At 50.1% G+C, this 26,356-nt stretch overlaps 1 long non-coding RNA gene across 2 annotated transcripts; it reads left to right on the forward strand.

Moving 5' to 3' along the window:
• Positions 1-1,332: 1,332 nt before the first annotated feature.
• LOC115939937 (uncharacterized) lies at positions 1,333-13,147 on the forward strand. 2 transcript variants are annotated; one of them, XR_014138392.1, is made up of 3 exons: positions 1,333-1,676; positions 5,714-5,844; positions 12,619-13,147. It is a non-coding gene; the product is annotated as an uncharacterized LOC115939937 (long non-coding RNA). The 2 variants fall into 2 exon arrangements; XR_014138391.1 differs by lacking the exons at positions 5,714-5,844; positions 12,619-13,147 and adding an exon at positions 2,598-2,942.
• The last annotated feature ends 13,209 nt before the right edge of the window (positions 13,148-26,356 follow it).

Here is a 26,356-nt window from a genome sequence, read left to right on the forward strand (position 1 = left end):
TCCACCAAGGAGGCCACAGATGGGATTCTCACCCTGGGAAGGAATTAATAACAGCTACCATTTATTTTGCCTCTTCTATGTTTCAGGCATTAAAGTAGGCATGTTATTTACATTATTTCTAACCTTCACAACTTCTCATGGTACATATAAACCCATTTCACATATTTCACAGACTGAAGATCAGAAGCAAAATGACCAGCCCAAGGTCACACAGCTAGGACAGGAGAGCTAAGGCCTGGCCCCGGCTCCCTCTGGCTCTGAAGCAATGCTCTTCTTCCAGCGTGCATGCTGCTGTACAATCTCCCAGAAGGAACATAATTCTAAATTTAAGTGAGAGCCAGGATTAGAAGCTGGCCTAGAGGGGGCATATGAGTAGGCATTGGAAGATGAGCTATTCCAATATTCCACAGGGCTCCCAGGAGAAACTCCAGGGATGTGAAGTGGGCAGCAGCCCTTGAGCATGACTAGAATGTAAATAGCACCCCACCACGGTTCAGAGTGGCCACCCAGGACAGACTGGCACTCCATCCAAGGCTCTAGAGAAGGCAGCCACCATCCCATATGCCCATACTGCACCAGGTCACCTCCCACCCTCCTTGTAGCTAGGTTCACAGCCCTCTCTACTCCCTTTCCTGCTCTATCATTATCCCCCACTCACATTGGTGCAGGCTGCTCAGGAATACCTGTTAGCCCATCCAGATGCTAGCTATTCCTTGTTTGAGCCCCACTGAGGCTACCTGGCTACATTGCTGCAAATAATGCAGTCTGTGGACCCTACCCCCATTTACCTCCCTACTACTCTAGTTACCTTTCTCCCTGTATTTCCACTCCCCGCCCTCCTCCTCACACACACATACCAGCTTTTTCTCCTGCCTGAGCTAATCCCCTCAACACAGCCCTCTGGTAAGCCTGGTGTGGGAGCGTGCCTCCATTAGTCAGCTCTCAAGACAGAGAATCACAGCCCACTCAAAGAGGTTTCAAGATCAGGGACCAGCAGAAGAGGGCAGCGGCTCCCTAGGACACAAAGTGATTTTGTGGCAGAACTAGACCTTGTATTCTATCTAGCATCACTCAACAAGTCCCTTCTTCTGGGCTCAGTCATAAGCAGGTCTCTGGGGTAAGACCCAGGTCCTGCACTCCAGGAACTCCCAATCTCAACACATGGACCAAAGGTCATAGCCATGAATCCAGAACATGCAGGGTCAGGAGAGTCATAGGGACCCAGATTCCACCTGGTGGTAGTATGGGGTCTAAGGCCAGAGGTAGGTCCCTGAGAGGCAGGCACTGGGACAGGGAATTATCTGGTCAGCTGGTGCCAGGGAGTGTTACAGCTTGGGTGGGGGTGAGGGACAGCCAGTCCCAGGGCTATAGTAGGAGCTGAGAGTCACATGGTTTTGATATGAGGAAGCAGGAAACCAAGGTCTTTGCCAGCCACTTGCTGAATGTGACCTTTTGGGCACAGCTATGTGATCTGTAAAGAACTGAGGAGCTATGTATGCTAGGGACTGCCCATCTTGGGACACATCAGGGAAGCTTGAATGACTGCCTATGTGGGACACCAACAAGGGCCTTCCCACTGGGAGCTGCACTGTGATCACAGCTCTGTGAAACTTGGACTGATGGATAAAACAGTCAGGATTGGGAGGAGGATTGACATCGCAGGGACTTGGGGTCAGGTAAACCTGGGTGAGATGTTTGGTTCCTCTTCTGCCTAGCTTTGAGTTCTTGACCAAGTTCTGAAATCTCTTCACCTGAGTTCCTTTGTCCTTAAAAGGGGAATAATGACTTCTTGCAGGGTTGTGGTGGGAATTAAATGGGAATGTTTACATAAAATGCCTGCAACCATGCTGGCCCACCAATGTGAGCTTCCTTTGTGTGTGCATGTGTTTTCCTTCAGTTTCCCTTCGTTTTGTTCTGGTTTTGTTTGTAAAAGTAAAAAAAACAAAACACAAAAAGAGGAATTCCCATGGGAGGGTGTTGAGCCCAACTACAGTCCCAGCTTTGCCCCTGACTCATTGTGAAGACCCGGGAAGTCCCAGTCCTCCTTCAACCTTCATTTCCTCATCTGGAACACAGGGACTTCCACCAGGGAGTTTCTTCAAAGCCCAGCCTGAAGGCTTGAGACACCACCCCTTTGAGAGTCCCTTCCGTGTAGAGGACCCCCAGGCTGAACGGGGTGGCGGGGAATTGGGGTCAGGCAGTGACCAGGGGAAGGAGATGGGAGTTGTAGGGGTGGGACAGCAGCATGGGGAGGTGGCAGCTCTGTGACCACTGTACGCTGGTCTATGAAACTCAGCTTGGGAAGCCTGCCGCCTATTTTCCCACAGCCTGCCCAGTTAATGCCAAAACAAAACACGCTTGTCTGCTCCCCGCTGGAGGGCAGTGGGCCAAAATGAGTGTCCTGGAGGGCTGGCAGATGCCCTGGCATCCTGCCTCTCCTCCCTGGGCACCCGCCCTTCCCCTGTCTGCAGCACATCCACACACCCATGGCCTGTGGCCTGTGGCCTGGGCGAGCTGAGCACCGCCCTCAGCCAAAACTGGCCCAGGCTGCAGAGAGGAGCTTCCCCAGGACCTGTCCTCCCCCCTCTCATTTTCAGGGCTCCTAAATGGACACTCCAACACTTAAGCCTGCCTGTCTTTCTGGTCCAGCCTTGGCCCCGAGATATGATCTAATTCTCACCATGCTGATGTGGGCAGAGCGCGTGGCATCAGAAGCTGGGAGCTGCTGTCAGTCACTACGGGAGGGAATTCCCTGGCTCAGGAAAGCTCTTCCAGAGCAAGGGAGCAGGTGGCGCGTCTCCCTGAAGAAACAGACACCGCCAACGCGACAGGCAGAGCCAATCCTGGGGTGAGAAGCCTCACATCCGCCACCCCCGCCTTCTCTCTGATGCTTGTCTACACTGGGCACAGTAATAATAATAGCTTATACTTTATAATAGTTACTATGTGTCAGCATTCACATAAATAATTTAATTCTCACAACAACTTTGAAGTAGGTACTATTATTAGCCCCAGTTTACCCTAAGGTCATACAGCCAATAGGTGGCAACCTGAGATTTCTACCCAATTAATCAGGCCCAGGGTCTATGCCAATCTGTCACCAGAAAATGGTAGCCCCCCTAAAACCCAAGTCCAAACTCGGAATGTGGCAAAATGTTTGCACTGATACCCTACAATCCAAGCATTTACCCAGACTCGCCCAAAGCTGGACAATCACCTAGGGCTGCTTGTTTAAAACAGAGGGCCCTCCTCTGAGGATTCAGTAGGTTTGATGTGGGAAGAGAGGCGGTGCCTGACATGTGGAAATTGCTCCCCCCCAAAAAAGTATTTGTTAGACGAATGAATGCCCTGCCTTCTCTGAGTCTCCGTTCATCTCTCAAATGGGGTTTCAGTTCCCCACCCTGTCCCATCTCTAAGTGCTGCTGTGTGTTGAGCCCGTGTATCTGTACCAGCTTTGCTTGGGTGTGAGGAGCTGTTTACAAGCACACCCACTAGCTCCTAATAATAGCTATAATAACAATAGCTGACGTTTCTTGCATGCTTATGAAGTACCAGGCGCAGCTCTGAGGGCTTTGACTGTGTTAACCTGTTGATTCTCACAACACCCCCATTAACTTGACTTTAAGGATGGAGAAACTGAGGCTCAGAGAGGATAAGTAACTTGCCCGTGATTGCACAATTAGTAAGAAGCAGGATTTGAACCCAGATGTCCCTACTCCAGTGTCCAGAGGTTAACTACTCTATCACAGTTTCTGGACTCCCCCAGCCCCTCCCCTTGGGAGCTGGGCTGCCACAGTTGAGCATACGGTTACTGCACCTAGAGTGTTCAGGAAGGGAAGAATGGAAAATTAAGCTAATAGAGACAAGATTTAGAATCCCCTCACTATTGTTTGAGCCTGTATAAGAAATTCCAAACCACGGAATCCAAGTGCTACAAGTTGCCCGTGGGGAAGGCTGCCTCTGTCTGAACCAGGGAACCCCAGGAGGCTGCCTTAGAAGTGGGCCTTGAGGTGTAGAAGGTAGACACTCCCAGGAGAGCAAACACCACAGGCTGGATGGGCTGAGCCATGTTTGGGGACAGTCTGAGTCTCCCAAAAAATGAGCCTACAAAGGTGGACTGCAGTCTTGGGAGTCCCGCTTGGATATTTGCTCTAAATTTTGAAAAGCAATCTTCCTTTATGATGTTTATCACACTCTGTAACCGGCATGTGTCTTGCTCATCTCACCCATCCTATCAATGCTTCCATCCCCACAGATCTCCGGAGGAGATCTTGTTTGTCAGTGTATCCCCAGCACCTAGGACAAGGCATGCTGGATGGATGGATTTGGAAGCCTGAAGTCCCAAAGGTTTACCAACCATGGAACATTAAGTGTGGGCAGCCAGATCACAGAAGAGAAGGCCCAGGACAGCACCCTAAGGAAGGGTGTGCCCAAGGGCCTGTGCAGACCTGTCTTCTGTTCATATTTAGCCCTCTGTCCTCACACACTGCACTGGGCCTGTGACCTCACTGCTACTCCTCCCAGGTGGAGGTCTGTGAGTGTGTTGACCAAAAAGGAGAGGATGGGCAGGTCTGAAAGACAAGGCACCTTGGGCTGGGTCACACTAACTCCATTGCCTTTCTTCCCAGCCCATTAGGCACTCAGCCTAGGGGCTTGGTTAAGAGCTTGGTCAAGTTTTAAGTCAGACTGACCACTTTGAATTTTGGCTCTGCTACTTTGTAGCTGTGTGGCCTTGACTGCATCATCTGGTTACTGCACACCTCTCCAACATCCTCTACGTGTGGGTCCTGTGGCCCTGGGCCCAGCTCTCACTCTCTCTGGGCCTCAGTCACTGTGGAAGTTGGGATGGTTACCCTTGAGGCCCCCCTGGCTCTATCATTCTCTAGTTCTGTAACAATCAAGACTAGACAGTGTTTTCTAAATGGTAACAAAATTAACATAAAGGTGAAGCTTGGTCTTTTCCCTCTGAGGCAGCCAGAGAAACCTTCTCCAACCCAGCACTGATCACAGAGAAATGACTGGGTGGAGGCCATAGGCATCATCCAGATATTGCATCTGGGTGACAATTTTTCAGGCATATCTGGAGATAGTTAATCTCTGTTTTCACGAACCACCCCCCCGCCCAGACCCTTGGCCCTACACGGTGCCCTAGGAGGCTGGGAACTTTGGGCCATATCACCAGGCCCCCTTGCCAACTGGGTTCCACTTGGGTTTGGAGAAATGAGAAACAACAGGACACCAGAGGATGAGAGAGAAGGGAGGTTGGGCTATTTCTCCCTCTGTTCCCTCCCTTCTTTGATGTCTTCCCCACTTCCTCCTTGATCCCATTCCTGCCAGGCAGCCCTACTTCTCACTGGGCTCCAATAACAAGATTCCTGTCCCTCCTTCAGCCTTGGTCTCTGGGTGGGTGCCTCCCCATCCTGCTGTTTGTTCCCTTCACCTGCCCATATCTCAGTACAGCAGATCTTTCAGTAAATCTCTTCACTTGAACCTGAGAGGTGAATTGCTTCCTGCTGGCCTCCTGACGAATACAAGACCCTCCACCTGGATCTGCCTATTTGGCTCAATTAGTTCAACACATTTCCCAGAACAAAGAACCAACCAGCCTAGCCCATGAACAGCCCTCCCATGTGCCTGCGCTAGGGAAGGCATGTGTAACGTGGCTTCTTTAGGGGCCCCAGAGTCTGATTCTGACTTCCTGTCACTCCTAAAGAACTCCTGTGGGCAGAGTCTGATGAGACAGAGGCACCTGCAGCAAGGTAACATTGACTGGGATGGTGAACCAAGACCACAGAACAAAACATGCCTCAAGACAGAGCATGGTTGCACCCCAGCTTCGGCAAGGTGGATAGCAGGGCCGTGGGAAGCCAGGAACCTGCACCACTCAGGACAGGCTTCCTAGAGGGCTGGGCAGGGCCTGGCCGGGAACCACAGGGTGCTGGAAAGGCAGGGAGAAGAGGGAGGAAAAGTTTAGTTCAGGAGACAGTTGAACAAAGACTTGGCAGGAGGAAGTGGGCTTCTTGAGGGCAGGAGTGAGGGGCAGACACTTGGTGGGGCACACAGTGGTCCGTGGCAGACTGTCCCTTGGCCTCCCTCAGGACATAGCCTCTCACCCTGCCCTAGCTGGGATCAGGCCTCCCACATTCCCTCACAGGGTATCCCACCTTCCCCCAGGTTGGGCTGCCTGTCCGCCCAACGGTTTCACTTCCCTTGCTAACCACACCTGCCCAGACCACAGCCATAGTTGGGCGCAGGTTTCAGTTCTCATTTCCTCCATACCTCTGTAGGCTCCTAAAAAGTTTCAATTTCTCAACAGGGGTTAGGCCTGACACTGACGTAGGTAGCCTCAATCGTTTGTCACCACCTCTCCCCCAACCCGGTTCCTCTGCCCTCCTAGCAGCAAGAGCAAGCTTTCTGAAAGGCTATTTTGACTGTGCACTCCTCTGTTCCAGACTCTTCTATGGCTCCCCCTGCCCTAGAAATTAAGCCCCTCATTCTTAACATGACGTTCCAGGCCCCTCACCGCAGGACTCCTGCCAGCCTACCTGACCTCATCAGCTTCACCATTTTAGACATGCTTTGTTCCCAGCACAACATATATATGCATTTTTCCAGAACTCAAGTTTTTTTAGCAGCTTCACGCTTCTGAATATGCTGTTCCCTCTGCTTTCAGCTTTTCCCCCTTTTCTCTGCCTGATAAATTCAAATTTACTTTGCAAGCCCCCCATCCCCCAAAACCCCTGCTTCCTGCTGCCATCAGGTCAAAATTAATGCTCCTGTTCTGGACAACCTTGTTCAGATCTTGATGACAGCATTAAGCTCTGGCTGACCAGACTTCTATTTAGTTATGTCTTTCTGAACTCCCTTTCCTTTCAAGTCTGGCCCAGCTGGACTGCTTTTTTGCTATGTGACCTTGGGCAAGTCACTTAACCTTCTCTGGAGCTCTCCCCAAGCCCCCAAGCTAGGTGAGGTGCTCTCTGTTGAGAGTTATTCAGCACCTGTATGTACGTTGATAATCGTGATTTACCCCATAATTCTGTAACTATCCCCCACCAGACTGAGTCCCTTGCTGGCAAGGTAACAGGCCAGATTTTCTTCCAACCAAATCGTCTCTGTATTCCCAATACCCACCCTTCCAGAAATACTTAGGGCACAGGCAAATTTAATCCCAATTCCATGTTTGCAAGTAGGAAACTGAGCCCAAGGAGGCACCGAGATTTGCCCAAGGACGTGAACCAGCTTTAGGGCTTTTTTCTCTGCCCTCCCCCAAGTCCTTGGGCCCAGCCTACTCTCCAGGGATCTCCCCTGGCCTGTAGCCAACCTCTGGACCAGAGAACAGGCCTGCACGAGGCCTCACCTGTTGCTGTCCCATGGGCTTTCAAGGTAGAAGCTGCCAGATGCTCAGTTTTACTTCCCTCCTGGCTGCAGAGTGCTCTGAGCAACTGTCAGACCTCAGGCACTTCCGCTGTACTCGCAGCCAGGCTTCCTTTTCACTCCTTCCGTAGGCAGCAAGCATACCAAGGGCCACTGCCTCCATGCCAGCTCCTGGGGAGTTGTTTCTCCTTAGGTCCGCAGCCCAGACAGCTTTGTGGTGGACTTCCCCCAAGGACAGTCTCTACCCTTGGGAGTTTGTGGCAGAAAAGCCTCATTACCCCACACCCCAGAAGACTGGAGCCTGGACCTTGATGAAACCTCCTATGACCTGTATAGTTGGGGGGTGAGAGGCCTCACGTGAAGAAACTTCTGCAGAATCATAAACTCTCAGAACCCTTGATGGAAGCCGTTCGTTTTGCAAAGAGGGAGACTGAGGCCCCAAAAGCGATTTTTCCCAGAGCAGAAATCCAGTGATCTACCCAGGAGCATTTATTTGACCCTGAACTAAATGATCCCAATCTGTGTTGCTCTTGAGTGCTTTTGCCAGTGTAATATTGCTTTGTTTTTCTCTCTCCCTTCTACTGGACCGTCAAGTGATTCTCTCCCAGCGCCTGCCTGCAACGGCAGCTTCTCGCCCCCAACAAGGCTGCCAACTAACCTTCAAACTGCTTCAACAAGATCGTCAAAGGCGTAACATCAATGTGTAAAATATGAGTAAATGGGTTCAGACCAAGTGCCTGAGGAACATCTTTGGGATACCCAGGGGCCTTTTATACTTAAAGTTTCTGTGGCCTTTCCTCAACAGAGACAAAAGCCCGGGGACAAAGATGGGGCTTGGGAATATATTTTCACTGCTCTTTATCAGTCCTTTTCCCCAGCTCACACTTAATCCACATGTGCTTGGAGGGTACTTTTGGAAGAAGGACAATAGCTTGCCCCTCTGCTTCTCTCTCGTTTTGGTAACTTATATCATCCCAAAGGCTAGGAAGGGCATAAAAGATCAGGCAGTTCAACCTGGAGTCCAATTCAGAAATCATTTCTCCAGCTATATTTTTTCTCCATGCCCTTTATTGGGCTCCAGGGCTTGGTGTATGAAGATCCAACAGGGTCTTGCCTTCAGGGAACTGACCTGAGGCTGGAGACAGACATGTAAAGAAACCCTACAGTGGAGTGTGACATGTGCCCAGGTGAGACAGTGACCAGGGTTCTCAGAGAAGGAGATGCTTCCCAGGATCTTGAAGGATGAACTCACCAGAGAAGGAAGGGAAAGGCTCCAAGAAGCTCTCTGTATTCCTTCCACCAGAGCCTGCCATCAAGCAGGCCCCTCCTAGATCAGACTCCCTGGCTTCTGCACAACCTTTTGCCTTTTCCCGAGGCATTATTTACTCACTTTGTTGCTCAACCAACTTAACCTGCACTTCATCTGTGAAGATGCTATGCTGGGCCCTGTGTACTCCTGTCCCCAAGGAGCCCCCATCAGAGAGAGACAATGACCACACAGTGTGGACAGGTGATGTTGGGGCGAGGACAGAACTGGAGAGCTAGCAAAGTCACCTGAGCTATTCTGGGAGGTCAGAGAAGACTTTCTGTGGAAAGAGATTCATGACCCGAAATCTTAGATATGGAATCTCCTTTGACCCTCCTGACATTTCTCTAAGGTAGGGTCTTATTTTCTCCTTTGTAAAGGTGATAAAATTGAGGCCCTGAAAATGTCAATGCCTTACCCAAGATCATATGGTTAATGGGGGGCGGGTGTTGTGGGTGGGTTCACCCCTGGACACCTGGCAGCAGGGTCAGAGGGTGGCTCCACTGTAAGGGCTGGGCCTAGGAGAATGGGACCAGAGGTGGGATATTCAGAGGCGTGGAGGGAGGAGCAGAAGCTGAGAGCCCGGAGCTGGGTGGAACCAGCAGGACTTACCATCTTCCCTACACTCAGTGGAGCCGAGGAGGGGCTAGGAATTCACAATAAGCCATCAGATCAAGGCTCCAGAACAGCAGAGCTGGCTCAGTCCTTGGATACCATCTCATTCACCCCCATGAAACTGAGCATCAACCAGAGCAATTGATGAGGACATACAGTAGCACAGTGGCTGGCCCTGGACAAGGACCCCAGCTCTGTCCCCCAGCCCAAGCCTCTGTGCACAGCCCTGGCTGCCACTGCGTCATTAATTCAATCTACATCTACTTATGTGTGCTCTGGATTAGACACTCTTCTAGGGACCACAGGGATTTCCCGCCCCGCCCCCTGCCCCCCCCCCCCACTGCTGTTGTGGGCTTACAGGAGTTTAACTGGAGTGGGGAAGTCAGATCCAGCTTACAGACTGCAGGCAGCATATGAGAAGTGGGGTGACAGCAGGCATAAACAGAGTGCTGGGAGTGAGGGGGGGCGGACATTTGTGTCCGAGTGTCCCGGGCAAGTCCTTGGACCTCAGTTCTCCCATCTGTTCCAAGAAGGGGCTGTCATCAACAATGTCTGAGATCTCTCCATTCAGGCAGTCAGGCCTCTCCCCGCGCCTGCCTTCCAGGGGTGGGGAGGTAGGCTGGGTGGTGGGAGCAGAGGAAGTGGCTTGAGCTGCTTGACCCATTACCAGCAGAGAAATCACAGACTCAGCTCTCAGACATCTGGGAGGCGCTGGGCAGCCGGAGTATTTTTAGAAGGCCAGAGGCAGACATGCCCGGAATCCTGGGCATTGCTGAGCCAAAGAAGCTGGGAGGCCAGCAGAGGGTGAACCAGAAAAGGTGGCCTCTGTGCTGGTTCTCACTTCATCAAGGTCCTTGGCCTTCCCTGTCCCTGGAGGCTAGTGCTCAGGCCTACTGTATTCAAGCTCCGGTGTCCCTGACTTGCCATTGATCACGGATCTGCTTCCTGATGGGTAGTCAGGTGCAGAGCTGTTACAGGGCCTCAGGGGAAGGATGTTTGCCTGCAGCATTTGGTCTACTTTAATTCTTTCAGCTAGCCCTTTCAGTGCTTTCTCCGGTCCAGGTGAGCTGCTGGGCCCTAAGGGTATGGAAAGAAAGCAAGCAACCCTGGAGGCTCTGTGCTCAGATTCCTTGGCGGGGTGGGGGTGGGGGAGGGACAGGGCACAGACAGTAATAACACCCTGAGATCACTTTGGCAGAGGAGGACAAATGGGCCTGGGGGAGCCTGGAGGAGGCCTGTTGGTTTCCCAGGGCGGCCACAAGGACCAGATGATTATCTAGGGACAAAAATGTAAGCTGCAAGATAGGGGGCAAGCTCTGGGTTATAACTAAAGGGTGATTATCAGTCTTTTCTAGAGCCATATCTTTCCTCTTGCATTATTTCTGAAAGGTGATGTCTCAGAATTGGAGTAAAGGGTAGATGATCTTTTCAGCTCTGGACCTATCAACTCCCAGAAAATCTGTCCAGTTTACAGGGGCAGCTCTAACAAATGGATGCTCCTGCCCCCCCTCCCATCCCATCCCCATCAGTCCTTCCTAGCAAGTCCACTCCACTGTATTATAGATGAAGACCCAAGGCCCAGAAAGGGGCATGTCCAACTCAGGATCCCTTAAGAAGGCCTCAGGAAGGACTCTGACCTCTGTCTGGAACCTGCAGATTTCTACGTAGTCAAAGCCACGGGGAAAGACACTCCCAAGCCCTGTCACAGGGCAAGAGCCGAGGTGTGAGGTAAGCAGAGGACAGGAGTCCAGCCCCACACTGTGTCCCATCACAAATGACTCTGCAGCTTAGAGCTGGCCTGTTCCCACCCCCTCCCCAAGACCATCTGTCCTTCTGGCCTAGCAATTCCTCTAACCAGGCTCCTCAGTTTCTTGAGGGTTTCCAGCTTCAGTCATGAGTGGCTACAAATATTCTACCTGAATTTTTAAATGCAGTACCTTCACTTTAATGATAATCTAAACAAATTAATATGAGAATATTCTAGCTTGGTTGGAATGCAGAGCATCTAAGAAAAGAAGCAGCTCTAAGTGTCAGTGCTGGTCTCTGGGTTTATCAGCAAACTCGTGCCAAAAAATCTCCTAAAGCGACCACGTTTCATTTCAGTGCAGTGTCTTAAGCTAACCTATCAAGTCGGAGACTCACTGCTCTACTAAAATGCTTCTTTCAAAAAATGAATAAATAAATAAATAAAATGCTTCTTTCTTTTTTTTTTTTTTAAGATCTTATTTATTCATGAGAGACAGAAGGAGGCAGAGGGAGAAGCAGTCTCCCCAAAGAGCAGGGAGCCTGATGCAGGGCTCAATCCCAGGACCCTGGGATCACAACCTGAGCCAAAGGCAGACACTTAACCAACTGAGCCACCCAGGCGCCCCTAAAATGCTTATTTCTTTCCTGCAAGATCCTGGACGGAGAAAGAAGGCTCTCAGTTAGGGTCAGAAGGCCTCGGTTCTAATTTTGTCTCTGTTCCCAGCTCACCAAATAGCCTTGGACAACTCCTTACCTGGTTCTAGGTGTGGGTCTAGGTTTCTTCATTTGTAAAATGGTTAGCTTGGGTTAGACAATCGCCATGACCTCATCTGGCTCTCAGGAGACAAGATTCCAAATTGTGATGAGCTACCTTTTTATCCCCACCCATCCCCCAGCCCCTACTCCCCACCCACCACATACCATACCCACCCCAGTACTGCTCTGGGCTGCTGGGAAGAGACACAGGCCTAGAAGTGGAGCCTCCAGGAACGCCAGGTATCAGGCAAAAATAAAGGATGCCACCCAAAGGGGTTTGGAGGTCATCAGGAAGAAGACCACCAGGCCAAAGAGAGCTCTTATAACCAGTCACACTGTCAGCTAAGACACAACCTAAAAGCCTGGAGGCTCCTCTCAGGGTGCTGGGATTCCACATCCTGGGCTCCTACAAGGTCAGGGAGCTTAGCCCTTGCTTGTGTAGGGTTCTCCTCTGAGGCTCCCCAACAGGCCATATCCCACCCCATCCCACCCATCCCTCCACTGAGGGACCTGAGCCACCCTCTCCTTTACCCACCCCCTTCCCGGCTCACACTGGGGCTTCAAGGCACAGGGGCCCCCAGGCAATGCTGGACTTACTTTCTCTGACGTGACCACCTTTCTCTATCTCCCACCCCTTGGTCCTGCCCAATTCCCATAGATTGCCTAGATTTCAAATTAGGAGTCCCCTCCATCAGGAAGCCCTCCGAGATTCCCCACCCCAGGCAGGGTCAGGCTCTTTATCCCTCACCCCATGGTCTGTATTAACCTCTGTCTCTGCTGCTGACCCACTGTAAATATTTTCTGTCCATCTCTCCCTACAGACTCCCTGCTGCCTGTGTTAATTCAGACATTGTGGAGATGACATTCTCTTGGAACTAAGAGCTTTTTAATTTAACAGAACTTTCGGGAAATCAGCACTATGCTGGGCACTGCTCAGTGAGGAGCTGTGCTAGAGGTTAACTCTGGCCCTCAGGCCTTTTTCATCAGAGTCGTTCTGGTGTGAACTTGCTGTGTGCCCCCCAGGGCTGGGAGTGGGGATCTATTAAACCTCTCTGCTGTGCTGGGAAAAGGTGTGAAGCTCTGTCCCTTGGCCAGGGAATTTTAGGCCAGGTAGAACAGCTGGAGTAGGAGGAAGTGTCTGTAGGCCACCTGACTTGGGCCACAGGCATGCATGCCCTCTAAATCAGTGTTCACCAGAGACTTGGCAGGCTCTTGACAGTTTGAGGACTAAATAAATGAATCTGGGCACCCTGCAGTCCTGACCCATCAATTTGTTCGGTCTTGTCATCCTTTACCTGAAGGGGTCTCCTGGGGACACAGGCTAGAGAAGTGGGCGGGAGCACTGTCAGACGGGAGGGGAGAGCTCAATAAGGTAGGGAGGCCAAGGGAGGGAGTATCGGTAGGGAAATGCTTGGGGGTAGGTGGAGCATCCCCACCAGACCTGGGTGGGAGTGGTTGCCCCTGCACCCAGCTGTGGGACCATCCTAACTTTCGTAGCTTGATCCCCATCCAGGCCTAGCTGAAGAGGCTTCAGAGCCCAGAGGTCATAGGTCATCACTTCCCAGAGAAACACTGCCAGTCTCAAGGTGGTCTGTTCTCAGCACCCCAGCCCAGGGGAAAGAGCACTGAGCAGTGAGTCAGGAAAGTATATGACCTTGGACAGGTCATGCCTTCTCTGTGAGCTTCACTTTTCCCATCTGTACAATAAAAAATGGACTCTGTAGCCCCTAGAAGCCCTCCAATTAAGACAGTGTATAGGCAGGATGAAGTGGAAGAAAATTGTCACTTTGTGCAGGGTGCTGGCTTGCTGCTCCCTTATCTCTCATCCCATCTCCTCTCCTAGCCACAGAGGAAGAAAAGACTATCTCTGCCCCAAGTACAGCTAACGGAACAGAGGGCACAGGCTGCTTCGACCCCTTCAAAAATTACACCTTTGGGGAGGGAGGGCCTTTGAATTGAAGTGAGGCTACCAAATTTTTGCTCTAGGCTAAGAAGAGGGGCTTGGATATGGTTTGTTTTTTGATAAAATATAGAACAAAAAATTTACCATTTTAACCATTGTCAGGTGTACAATTTGGTGGCATTAAGTACATTCATGATGTGCAACCATCACAATTGTATATTTCCGGAAATTTTCCATCATCCCAAACAGAAACTCTGTACCCATCAAACTAACAATAATTCCCCCATTCCCCCTCCCCTCCCAGTCCCTGGTACCCTGTTATTCTACTTTCTGTCTCTATGAATTTGCCTATTCTAGTACCTCCTGTAAGTGGAATCATCCTATATTTGCCCCTTTTTGTCTCACTTAATTCATTTAGCCTACTGTCTTCAAGGCTCATCCACGTTGTAGCAGGTGTCAGAATTTCATTTCTTTTTAAGGCTGAATAGTATTCCATTGTATGGATAGATCACAATTTGCTTATCCATTCATCTGTTGATAGACACTTGAGTTGTTTTCATCTTTTGGCTCTTATGAATATTGCTAATATGAACACGGGTATACAAATATCTGTTTGAGGGCGCCTGGGTGGCTCAGTTGGTGAAGCATCTGCCTTCAGCTCAGGTCATGATCGGGCTCCCTGCTCAGTGGGAAGGCTGCTTCTCCCTCTCCCTCTCCTCCCCATTCGTGCTCTCTCTCGCTAACTCTGTCTCTCTCTCTCAAATAAATAAATAAAATCTTTAAAAAAAAAAACAAAGACAAAACAAATACGAGTCTCAGCTTTCAATTCTTTTGGGTATATACCTAGAAGTAAAACTGCTGGATCATACGATAATTCTACGTTTAACTCTTTGAGGAACCACCAAACTGTTTTTCACAGTGGCTGCACCATTTCACACTCCCACCAGCAATGCGCGAGGGTTCCAGCTTCTTCCAGGGACACAGGCTGGAGATACTTGTTATTTTCCTTTTTATTATTTTATATAATAATAGCCATCCTGATGAGTATGGTGGTATCTCACTGTGGTTGGCCTAGAATTTATTTATTTATTTATTTTAACCATTTTAGCATCTAGAGCCCTTTTATCAGAGAAGTTACCCAAAGGCCATGTGAGGTCTGGGAGAGGAGCTGGTGGTAGTTAACTGGCGGCGAGAGGGGTTGGTGAGGAGTATGTGTGTGGAGGGTGCTCACGTGTGAGAGTCCTTTCTCTCGGTCCTTCCTTCCCTGCCCTGCCCCACCCAAAAGCCCTTAAGGTCTTTACCTGGTGGCACAGTGTAAAATGCCCCTGACTCATGGTCACTGAAGCCACTTCCCTTCTGGGGCACTAACTGGAGGAGACCAAGTGTAATGGGCAGGAAGCTTCTCATTTTTTGTCCTTGGGGCAGGACTTTGCCGAGGAGGAGGCCCTCTCTGTTCTGGCAGTCACTTGAGGTTATCAGATGTAAATAGGCCTTGGCAGAACAAAATGGGACCCTGTGTGGCCGGACAAAGTCTGCCTCTCCCAAGATCCAACAGGGAGGCGGAGCCCGGCAGAAAGGAGCTTCCAGGGCACAGATGGAAGAAGGGCCAACTCCTGCCCTTGAGAGGTTCAAAGTTGGTCAACTCTCTCCCCAGATAACCATCCCCAATAAGGGTCACTGGTCAATGAGAAAGGATGGTTGGGTCCCCAAGGGGAACTCCGTGGTGTGGGAAAGGAGTCTTGTACTGGGGACAAGACTCAACCCTGCTGCTAAAGACCTAGAAGCCCCTTTCAACTTTCCCCCTGGAGAAAATTGCCTGAGCTCAGGAGTGTGAATGAGAGCTGGGGCTTTGGAGCAGCGAGATGGAGCAAGGTTGGTGCTCTGCAGGAACCTGGGTTGAAATGAACTAGCCCCAAGGGTTTTGAGCAGTCCTATGAAGCAGGAGAAAAGGCCCCCAGAGGGGCAGGTTGGACTTCCTCTTGATAAGATCTTGAGGGAGCTCAAGTAACTAATGGGGGGGAAAATGTGAGCATAATTTGTGCCCTAAGCTGGGGGAGGGACCAGACCAGTTACATGTAGTTCTCAAGTTCTTGGCTTCTCTAGCTCCCAGAAGTGGGGCAGGGTGAGGGGCACCAGACAAGTGTATTATCCCTTTCTGAACTCAGCTCAAGACAACCCTGGGGAATAGGAGGGAAAGTCTCTGAGGCTCTTTCTATACTTCGGTTCCCTGCAAGCCCTTCTCAGATACCCTCTGAGAGCTCCCCGGCTGTTCCTCATCCTCAGCATTCCACCACGCCCCCTGCCTAGGTCTGTATCCCAGCATAGTACTCAAGCCTCAGGTTAGTTTCCATTCACACCCTCTATCAAAATGTATCCAGCCTATGCCCTGATCCCTCTGAATCTGACAGGGACACCCAACTCAGCTGACAGACCATATTGACCTGAGAAGCTGATGGCAATAACAGTTGGTTAATCTAGTCAGCAGAGCTTCATAAACATCCCTTCCCTGATTCCATTCACGTTTTACCAGGGATCATACTCCAAAATACAGCAATCTAAATAATAGGTTGTTGGAATGTACCACCTCATTTTGCAGTTGTGCAAAGAAGGTGTGATTCTATTGGTGAAATTTTAGGCACCCTGAAAGGATGTTTGGAAGATATTTTCTTGCCAAATAGGCATACTCTCCTAACCCACAGAGAGGACAGTAATTTCTGCCTCCAGGTGAGGGGCCAAACAGGCCAAGCCCCAGGTGTGACCTTCAGTTGCCCTTCTCTGGCCAACATGCTAAATCCACACCTCCCCTGAGTCCTGAAGCACGTTATACCAGTCACCATAGGCATTTGCCTGGGCAATCAAATTTGCCTAAGATGAAATCCTGATTATGAAAAGGGCTCTTTAGCCTACAATATTTTCCACATCAAGCACACAAATGAAAACATTTCTTCTTGACTACACTTAGAAGGAAAAGAAAGACAAGCAGGATAAAGTGCAAAATGAGAGAATAGAGTAGGAATCAAGGAACTGAATCCTACCAGCCATCAAACCTTCACTCAACCAGCCTGCTCATCCACACTTTGTATTTGCTAATTCATTATTTCAACCAATCAATCTTCATTCAGCTAATCAAAGAACGAACAAGTCTTCACTCAGTCAAATATCTTTCATTTATTGGAACAGCCTGTCCATTTCATTCATTCAATCAATCACTTTCTTTAACAAATCAACCATCATCCAACCAACAAGTATTAAGTAGGCATTCAGTCTTCATTCACTCAACTATGTATTCTAAATGCCAAAGCTCAAGGCTGGAAGAGTCCTAGTTCAGCCAATTCAATCTTGTAGGAATCCTTTCCATTGCAACCAGGCTCTATTGAACACCTCTAATAACGGAGAGCTCACTATCTTCAAAGACTGCCTGGACTGTTGTGGGACAGCTTTGGCTGGGAGAAAATATGTCTCAAGCTCCCTTGTAATATTCATATCTGTTTCTGTGCTGCTTTTCAGGCCACCCAGAACAACTCAGCTCCTGTCACTGCTAAGACAGTGCATCAGCAGGTACAGATAAAGATTATGTCCTCTGGGCTCCCTCCTTCCCTCACCTGACCCTTGTGGGAACTGTCCCCTCTTTGTTCCAGTCTCTTGTGGTGAGATAGGGCTCCCTTAGTCCAGGGCTCTCTCCTGGTTTGGGAATTGCAATGGGAGGTCACATTCCAGGTGTGATGTGACCAGCTCTGAGGTAAGGGGACAATCATCTCCAGTTCTGAACAGACTAAGCCCTGGAGTGTTTCTCATGCCTGCTATTTTGCTGAAAGGGTCTCCCCTCACCCAGTTCCACATCCCCCCCCCCCACTTTACTACAGCTGAGCACCCTAAGGGCAGCTGGTCCATAGGCTTGCTAAGACCTCAGAGATGATCTGACCCAAAGCTCTGCCCAAACAGGGGCAACAGGGATTCGGTGGGCCAGCCAGTCCTCCTCTGAGGTCTGAGGAGAGAGCTAAATCATTGGAAGCAGGAGATAAGGCAGGAAGACAGAAAGAAGGAGGTAGGTAGATACTTGAGTCAGTACAGGCCATGAGAAAGCAGAGGCTGAGGGAAGGAAATGATCCACTACACCAGTCAGGTTGTGGGAGCAAGTAGTAGAAACAAACTGACCAATTTAAGCAGAAAAATAATTTCTTACAAGGGACTGTAGGTAACTTGCGAAACGGGTTTCCAGTTACAGGGTGATTTAGTGGTGAGGTATACATTTGATTCTAAAGAATTACAGAACATGGCAGGAAAAGATGTATTTGTTTCAGAAAAGTTAAAACTTCCCTTCCCCCGTGCCTTCCAAGAAGATACATCCAAGTAGCTGGAGGGTTTTTGGTGAGGGTTTTGCTGAGAATATAGTCTTGTTCAGGGTGATGGTGGCCTTTCCTGTGTGAATCATAGCCTCGCGTCATGCGTAAGGGAGAGAAGCCCAGAGCTAACTGTGCCACAAAGAAGAAGGAGGTAGGAGAGGTGGGTGTAGGGGAGAACCTGGAGAAGAGAGAGGCCTGGGGTCACTTGCTGGATGTAAAACCCTACTCTGTCTCTAGATCGGAATCTTCGCTACAACATCCATTGCTCACTATAGCCTGTGGTGAAATTGCCTCTGGGGTAAATCAGTGCTGAAGCTTGCTCCTTGGGAAAGGGTATGAGTGGACACTGTGGGCAGTCACACCTGCACTGCATTTTGAGACCCTGCCCAGGGTTTTCCATGGTAAATTCAATTCTCAGCTGAATTTGGGTTTCAATCTTTACCCTAAATAAAGAGCCAAACGTATGCCATCATATAGAGTTAACAATACTGTATTATGCACTTAAAATTTTGTGAAGAGGTTAAATCTCATGTTAAATGTTCTTGCCACCATAGAAAATAAAAAGCCAAACATGCCCCCCCCCCCCATCACTGCCAAAGTACCAGTGTAGGCTGATCCAGCCCGAGCAGAAATGGCCTTGGAATATTATCTCAACACCACAGGAAATCTGCGGTTGTGAAGTCAGCATTCTGGCATGACCAAGAATGGATTTTTCAAAAGGTATATTAACCGGGATCCTGTTTGTAAATCATGGAAATTCATCTCTAACGTGTTAAGCAAGTCAAACAAACAAAACCCAAAAACATAAAAGGGAGGGTGGAATTATTGGCTCACTGGAATGTGAAATCCAAGAATAGTCCAGCTTCAGGAATAGCTAGATCCAGACATACAAGTCAAGTCATCAAGAATTTGTCTCCATCTCACCACTTTGCCTTTCTCTGTGTTGGCTTCTCTCTCAGGATATGCTCCCCATGTAGTGGAAAGATGACCCCCGAAGAGCTCTATCCTGGCATCTTCAGCCCTATTGGAAAAAGCTTACTTTCCCATTCATTCCGAGGAAATGACCAGAGCTGACTCTCATGGAAGACTGATTGGATTATTTCCCCAGCCCTGGAGTTGGGAGGTTAGGGTCAGCCACACAGGAACTCCTTGAACTGAGAGTGCAGGCAGGAAAGTCTCCTAAAGGAAATGGAGGTACTGATACCAGAAATGGCAATGGCAAAACAGCAGTCAGTATAAAATCGAGATATACACCCTATGAAGTGAGCTCAGGAGACTGACGTAAAAAAACAAAAACCAAAAAACAAAACAACACCCAACTTCCTTGTGTGACCCCAGGCTGAAAATTGATGTTTAATCCAGCCATGAAGGATGCATGATTTATTAGGAAACTAGTGTGTCCAGGAAGGGGCGAGGTGGACTGGGGCAGATACCCTTGGCTGATTTGGGCCCCCACTCCCTCCCCTTTCAGCCTTAGCTTCAGAGACAGGATTTCCTGGAGCTGGAGCTGCTGCTGTGGAGCTGGCTCCCAGACAAGCTGAAACCTCTGGTCAAGGCCACATGCTCCCAGAAAGGAGAGATGATTGCAGAGAGTACAGCCCTGGGAACAAGAGAGGAGGATGCTGACTGTGGGTAGAGCTGCCCTCTGAAATGTTATATGGTGGTGGGAGACCAGGAGAGAAGTGGCAAAAATTAAGAGGCTTTAGGCTCTGGCAGTAAGAATCACATTCCAAGCCACAGATCAACGCCTCCAGCTCTGGGCAGGAATGTCCAGTGCTACTTACAGGGATATGCAGTGGAAGGGGCCAGTGCCCGGACGCTGAAAGGCAGACTCATATGAGTTTGAAACACTCACCGTGACCAAGAAGGCCATCCTGTGGCAGAGGTACCCCCGAGGGAGCTTACTAAATGCATCATTTTCCCCCTTTCCAAGAGATGAGGTGCTGGGAGCTGCGGCAAGCAGGGGACTTTCTTGTGCTCTGAGGGGGAAGGAGAGTTAAAGGTGTGGGGATGGGGTTTGTCTCTGAGGGCAGAGGAAGTGAGAGAGAGGATCCAGGCTGAAAATTCCACCAGCTCTCCAGGCCCCTTTTAATGCTATTGCTTCCACATTTCAACCAACAGTGACTCCAAATATCCCTTGTTTCTCTTCCCCATCAAAGCTCAGTGTGTGTGTATGAGGCCTGGGGGAGGGAGAATGAAAGCACCTGAGAGGCTCCCTTGAGGAGACCGGGAGTGCCTGCACAGGGGGAGAGGAGCTTCTGCCACTGGACGCTTACTGAGCTGGAACCCCACAGGCTCATCCTGGTGCTACTGCTAGAATAAAGTGTGGTGAAAAAGCAGGGAGAACCTGGGCCATGTTCCTGTGAGACTGGGGGTGTTTGTGAACATAGATAGTGAACCAGAGAGTTCTGAAGGTCGGAGGTTCATGAAAGGCCTATATGAGCAAGCTTGTCAGGACCAGGATGTGGTGGGCCTGGGAGGAAAAAATGGGTCTACCATGCCCAGTTCCTCATACTTCCTATGGCTCCATGTGACAGAGCATAACGGTTAGAGGAGGGACAGGAACCAGGGAGCTAGTCAGCAGCCACTGGGCCAAGCAATGGGGCCCTGACTTGAAGGAGGAGCTGGGGACCGACAGTCAGTAAGGAGGCCGGTCACCCCTATCTGTAGAAGTCCTGGGCAATGAGGGGCCATAGAGCTGAACAGCACTGAAGAAACTACACATATCTCTTCTGCGGAGACCACCACATCATAGAGACCACCAAGGGCAGAAATACCCAGAATAAGGTCGGGAAACCCTTTCCAGTGCAGAGCGAAGTCAGCGTGGCAGGAGGTCTCCTGAAGCTTCCTCTAGGAGTAAGGACCCTAGGAGCGGTCCATCCCCTCACCAAGCCCCCGTAGTCACAATTCTGACCTGGGTGGGGTAGGTTAGATAGCAGATTAAAGTTTTAAATTGGACTGGTCTGAGTTTTAATAACTGAATGAGTTATTAAAGTTAAAATTATAAAAACTTTTTATAGAAAAAGTTATAGAAAGTTATAAAAACTCTACCTATGATATTAAAAAAGAGTCAAGGGAGTGACTAGGGAGAAAAAGACTTAGCGTCGCTTCAAGTGTCTACCTTAATAGGTTAAAACTCCTCCACAACCGATTGCAGTCACAACATGGCCACTGGCCCTTCCACCTGAGCCAAAGAGAGCACCCATGAACCAGAATGCCTGCAGAAGTCCTGAGATTCACTCCGACCGGGCCATCTTGTGTGATGAGGCCACTCCCGAGCCAATCGCTGTGGCTGAGGGACCACACGTGCTGATTACAGTCAAACTCAGGTCATATTTGCACCCTGGGAGTTGGCTTCCCTTGTACCACAGGGTTCCCCGAAAGGATGTGAGTATTACAGGGAAGAGGGAAGGGAGGATGAATTTGGGGAAGTATTGTATTATGGATTTTCCCCATTCACTCTTCTGAGAGCCTAGAGTTTCTGCCCCAGGAAGAGAGTGGAACTAAAACTAAAATTCCAGGTGTTTTATCATTCCCAGAATAAGAGTTGGTGGCGAGCTTGAAGACAAGGCCAACAGGGACACAGGAGCAGCTGAGCAGAATTAACTGTCCCTGCAGGAAGAAAAAGGGAGCACGAGCTCTTGTGCAGGGAATTCGCCCCCCGCCCCCACCCCGGCTGGACAGACGCCACGAGGGACGGGGAGCAGGAGCAGGCTGACGCAGGGGGACAAGTCCTCTCCAAGGGGGATTTTTCAGACGTCAAATTGTGAAAGAGAAAGTGAAAGAAGCCACAAAAAGAGTCCCCTCCTTTGTTGCCCAAAGGACACCAGTTAAAAAGTCCGTTTTCCTGTTACCGAATAGAGCAGGGGAGACAAAGTGACTAAATGCAAGGGGGGTACCCTGGATGGGATTCTGGAACAAAAGAGGACATTACTGGAAAAACTGGTGAAATCCAATGAAAGTCTGCAGCGTAGTTAACAGTAATTACCAATGTCAGTTTCTGAGTTGTGTTAAAGGTACCATAGGAAGGTAAGGTATGAACAAGGGGGGGTAGCTGGGGATGGGGTATATGGACCCCTCTGTGCTATCTTTGTGAATTTTCTATAAATCTAAAATGACTCCAAATAAAGTTTATTTTTAAAAAATCAGTTTCTCATGCTGTAGATTCACTTTTACTGTGTGGAGAAGCCCCACATCGGGGGTTATAGATAAAAATAAACACTCATTGGGCGCCTGGGTGGCTCAGTTGGTTAAGCGACTGCCTTCGGCTCAGGTCATGATCCTGGAGTCCTTGGATCGAGTCCCACATCGGGCTCCCTGCTCGGCAGGGAGTCTGCTTCTCCCTCTCCCACTCCCCGTTTGTGTTCCCTCTCTCGCTGTGTCTTTCTCTGTCAAATAAATAAATAAAATCTTTAAAAAAATAAATAAATAAATAAACACTCATCTCTCTTTAGGTCATCATGGCATCCCCAGTACGGTGTGGGGGCGGTGGAAAGAACTGAGGGCCAGCCATAACCCCTCCTGTGAACTGTGAGGATCCTGTGAACTGGCCGTGTGTGGATGAGATCGATGCACTTAGCACAGGGCCGAGCACGTAACTAGTGCCCAGTGGAGGTTAGCAGTCTTCGCTCCGCCCATACCTGGAGATGTTATAATGTGCCTGCCTTCTCCTCTTGGCCTCCCGTAACCCCTGTCTTGGAGGTGGGGTGAGTTGTTCAGCCACTTAATTGAGTCTTAATTGAGGCTGAGAACCCCAGCCCTGAGGCCTCTGCATCTTCGGTGCGAGTTGACTCTGCTTCACCTCCTGGCACGTGCGTGGACAGGTGAGATGACTGTGCTGGGCTCTGACCTGATTAATGTCATTTAATCCTTACATCAGCCCAGGAGGGTGGGGATCACTGTCCCCATTTTACAGATGGGGAAACTGAGGCTCGCAGAGGCTGGTGTTTGCTTTCTCTCAGAGCAGCCCCCTGAGACAGATAAGACAAACAGCACCAATAGATACTGAGGCCAGGTGAGCTGGTGAGCAGAAAAATTGGGGAGTGCTGGAGAACTCAGAGAGGAAAGTTCACCCCTGCATCGTGCAGTCAGTGGACTTTGGAGCCAGGAGGGTTTCCAGGGAGAAGGGGATGAAGAGAGCATCCAAGAGGTGGAAATAGTGAGAGGCTTGGCACTGAGGTGGGATTCCTCGAAGTCCAGCAGTTCTCAGGCAGTCTGGGTGGGCTAGAGCCCAGGATCCATGCAGAGAGTGGGTTGGGACCAGAAGCAGAGGGATAGGTGGGACCCCATAGAGCTCTTTACATCCCACTCCCTGGGCTGGATCCTACCCTGAGGCCAACATCCACATTCCCTCATCTGTAGCTGAGGATTGCCTACTCCAGGACCTCTTTGTTTCTGTTGGAAGGAGATCCCTGCTAGGGCCTTTATGGGTCACTGCTGGGAGGACTCAAAATAGAGCATAGATGGGAGAAATAATTTAGTATCTATTTTGTGCCAAGCCCTAAAATGGGCGGCGGGGATCAAGATGACTCAATCCCCTTGTCCTAGGAGCACTCAGGCTGGAGAGTATACTGACTGCCATGCACAATGTGGTGAGCTAGTCCATGAGAAACAGGGCCCAGGACTGTGGGTGCTCAGAGAAAGCCCCCAGCCTCTGGGGGTGGAGGGTCTCCCCGGCCAGACGGGGCCAACCTGGTAGCCAGGTAACCAACAGAATCAGCAGTCCTACTGGGAAGGAGAGCCCCGAGTTCTTTGACTGCCTCTCCAAAGGAAAATCAGATCCAAGAAGCAGTGGGGCCCTGCCAGAGGCCCAGCAGGGTAAACCGGGCCTCCCCATGTGGGCAATCCACCCTCCCACAGGAGGGCAGTATCTGGGCATGGCCCCGTGAGCAGTGTCTTTTGAGCAGGGGCTTGGCTTCCAGAAGATGCGATGGCCTCTCACTGTTCTACGTGACCTCTATAGCTCATACAAGGGGTGTGATGCTCTGAACTTGCCATTTGCCAGCTGCCTGGCACCAGACCAACCCAGCAGACTTAGTATTACCCCCCCATGCTAAGGTATACGGTGCCAGGACCCTCTCAAGTGCTCTGGCCGCTTCTCCAAGGACATGCACTGTGCTAAAGTCCTCTGGGTCTATAGCCCAACTCAAAACGCATTTTTCTGCAGAGCCCCAGGGAAAGGGTTGTCTCGGTGATGGTGAGAACATCCACAGTGTGCTTGTGCTCTTGTGAGTGTTGTCCATTACTTGGGGACCTTTCTTCGTGCAACACTCTTTCTATTCTTGTTAGATGAGTAGGAAGGAGGCAAGATGATTCCCTATTGGAGGAAACCCCATGATTTCAGGGAAGAAGGGCCTAGAGAGACCTGGAGATATACGGGACACTGAGCACTAAGAAGGGAACAGGGGTGGCAGAAGTCTCAGTAGCTCTGGGGGTCTTAGATGAGATGTGGAAAGAAACACCGTGAGGCTGGATACAAGGTGGATCCTGCCACAAACAACATGGGACCTGAGATGATTGCTACAGGTGGGGAGGCGGAGGGGGCACTCATGGACGGGGGGACTGCCTGGGCCTATCTCTGACCCTGTCAGGATCTCAGGATCACAGGATCCCAGATCATCAGAGACAAAGGAGCTATAGAGCCCCTGGCATCCAATCCATTAGATTGAAGGGAAGACCAAAGTCCAGAGGGAAAGATGGCATGGCCTAGATCATCCAGTGTGTCAAGGCAGGGTCCAGCCTCAAACCAGGGTCCTGTCTCCCAGATCAGAGCGTTTCCTTTCCCTGTTCAGGCAAATGAAACCCTGGCAATGTTCTATCTGGGACTGGGGAAAGGGCCTCTGGAGAGACTGGTGTCTCTGCCTTATTTCTCAGATAATGAAGTGTCAGAGAGGGGCAGGGACTTGCCTGAGGTCAGGCAGCCAGAGAGTAACAAAACCTACCCACTAGGCTCAGGCGTCCTGACCCCCAGCCCAGGGCTTCTCACTGTACCAATGTCTCCCAAGGAGAGGGACATTTACTGAACATCAGGTCCTTGACACATATTCTTTCCAATCCCCAAAACCTTGGAGACAGATGTTCTTGTCCATGTTTAGCAAAATCAGAGAACAGAGGTTCAGAAAGGCAAAGCAACTTGCCCAAAGCCACACAGCTGGTGGTTGGCAGCACAGAAACTTAAGCCCAATTCTGCTACTTCCAAAGCCTGTGCTCTCGTTCTTAACCAGGCTATGTTGGGTTTGGGACTCAGGGCTGACAATGCAAGGAAGTGGCTGGGGAGGCCAGGGGCAAACTCCAGGCACTGCCCGGGCTCCCAGCCGCCTGGTTGCACCAGTGATAAAGATCAACAGAAATGACCTTGGGACAGCAGGATCCTGCCTCCTGCTGACAGGTTTTTTTTTTTTTAAAAGGTGTATTGATCCACACCCTGCAAAAAAACACACAAAACAAACAGCTGATGGCATAGTTTCTGGTGTTGCTGAGATACTCACTACCACGTGGCTTGGGGCCCAGACACCACTGACCTCAGAAGCTCGGATTCCTAGATTGATTTAGGAACTTAGACTCTCTCACAGTTCTAACATGGAGGGGCCTCCCAAGCTGTCAGTCTACCCCAAGTAGGGGTAGACTTCCCAACGAGGCTCATCCAACCTTGCTCTCACCTCACTGCCTATCTCTAGAAGCTGCCCCTTTTGCTATGGAACTGCCTTTCTCACTCTGAGTTGAGACCAGCATCCTGGGACATCCCCAGAGTCTCCTTTGGGGGCCCAAAGTTAGCTGCCCCATGGCCCTGGGTGGCCCTATTAAGCTAGGAGGACAGTGACTCCATATTCTCTACCCTGGGTCAGAAACTAACTGGCCAGGGGCATCAGTGCCGAAGCCATTCCTGAGAAATGGGCACAAACCTACAGAGAAGAGCTGGTTGTTCTCCTCCTACTTTCTAGGCTTTATGCCTCTGCTAATACAGCCAGACATCAAATCCACCTTTGTCCTGATCACATCCCACTGTGTCCTTGTCACCTCAGCCTTTTAAAATTGACCCAAGAATAGGATCTTGCATTTCTTTTTTAATTTCCGTCTTGTAAATACTAGCAATTCATAGTGATATGATGCTGCATCGTCTCCTTTCATGCTTAGGACAGTTTATTGGACCCCAGAGAGATGGCTGATGTTAAGTGTCCCCTGGGGAGGCTGGTCCCAACAGGAGTCCCAGAAAGCTGCTGAGATGAGCATGAACATTAGGTGGTCAGGATCCTGTGCTCTGGGGAGTGATAGATACCAAACCACAGGAGCCCAGAGCAGGGAAAACCATATGCA

The sequence above is a fragment of the Leptonychotes weddellii genome, chromosome 11 (genome assembly GCF_054177405.1).
Source record: "Leptonychotes weddellii isolate Sample4059 chromosome 11, ASM5417740v2, whole genome shotgun sequence".
Taxonomy (NCBI): Eukaryota; Metazoa; Chordata; class Mammalia; order Carnivora; family Phocidae; genus Leptonychotes; species Leptonychotes weddellii.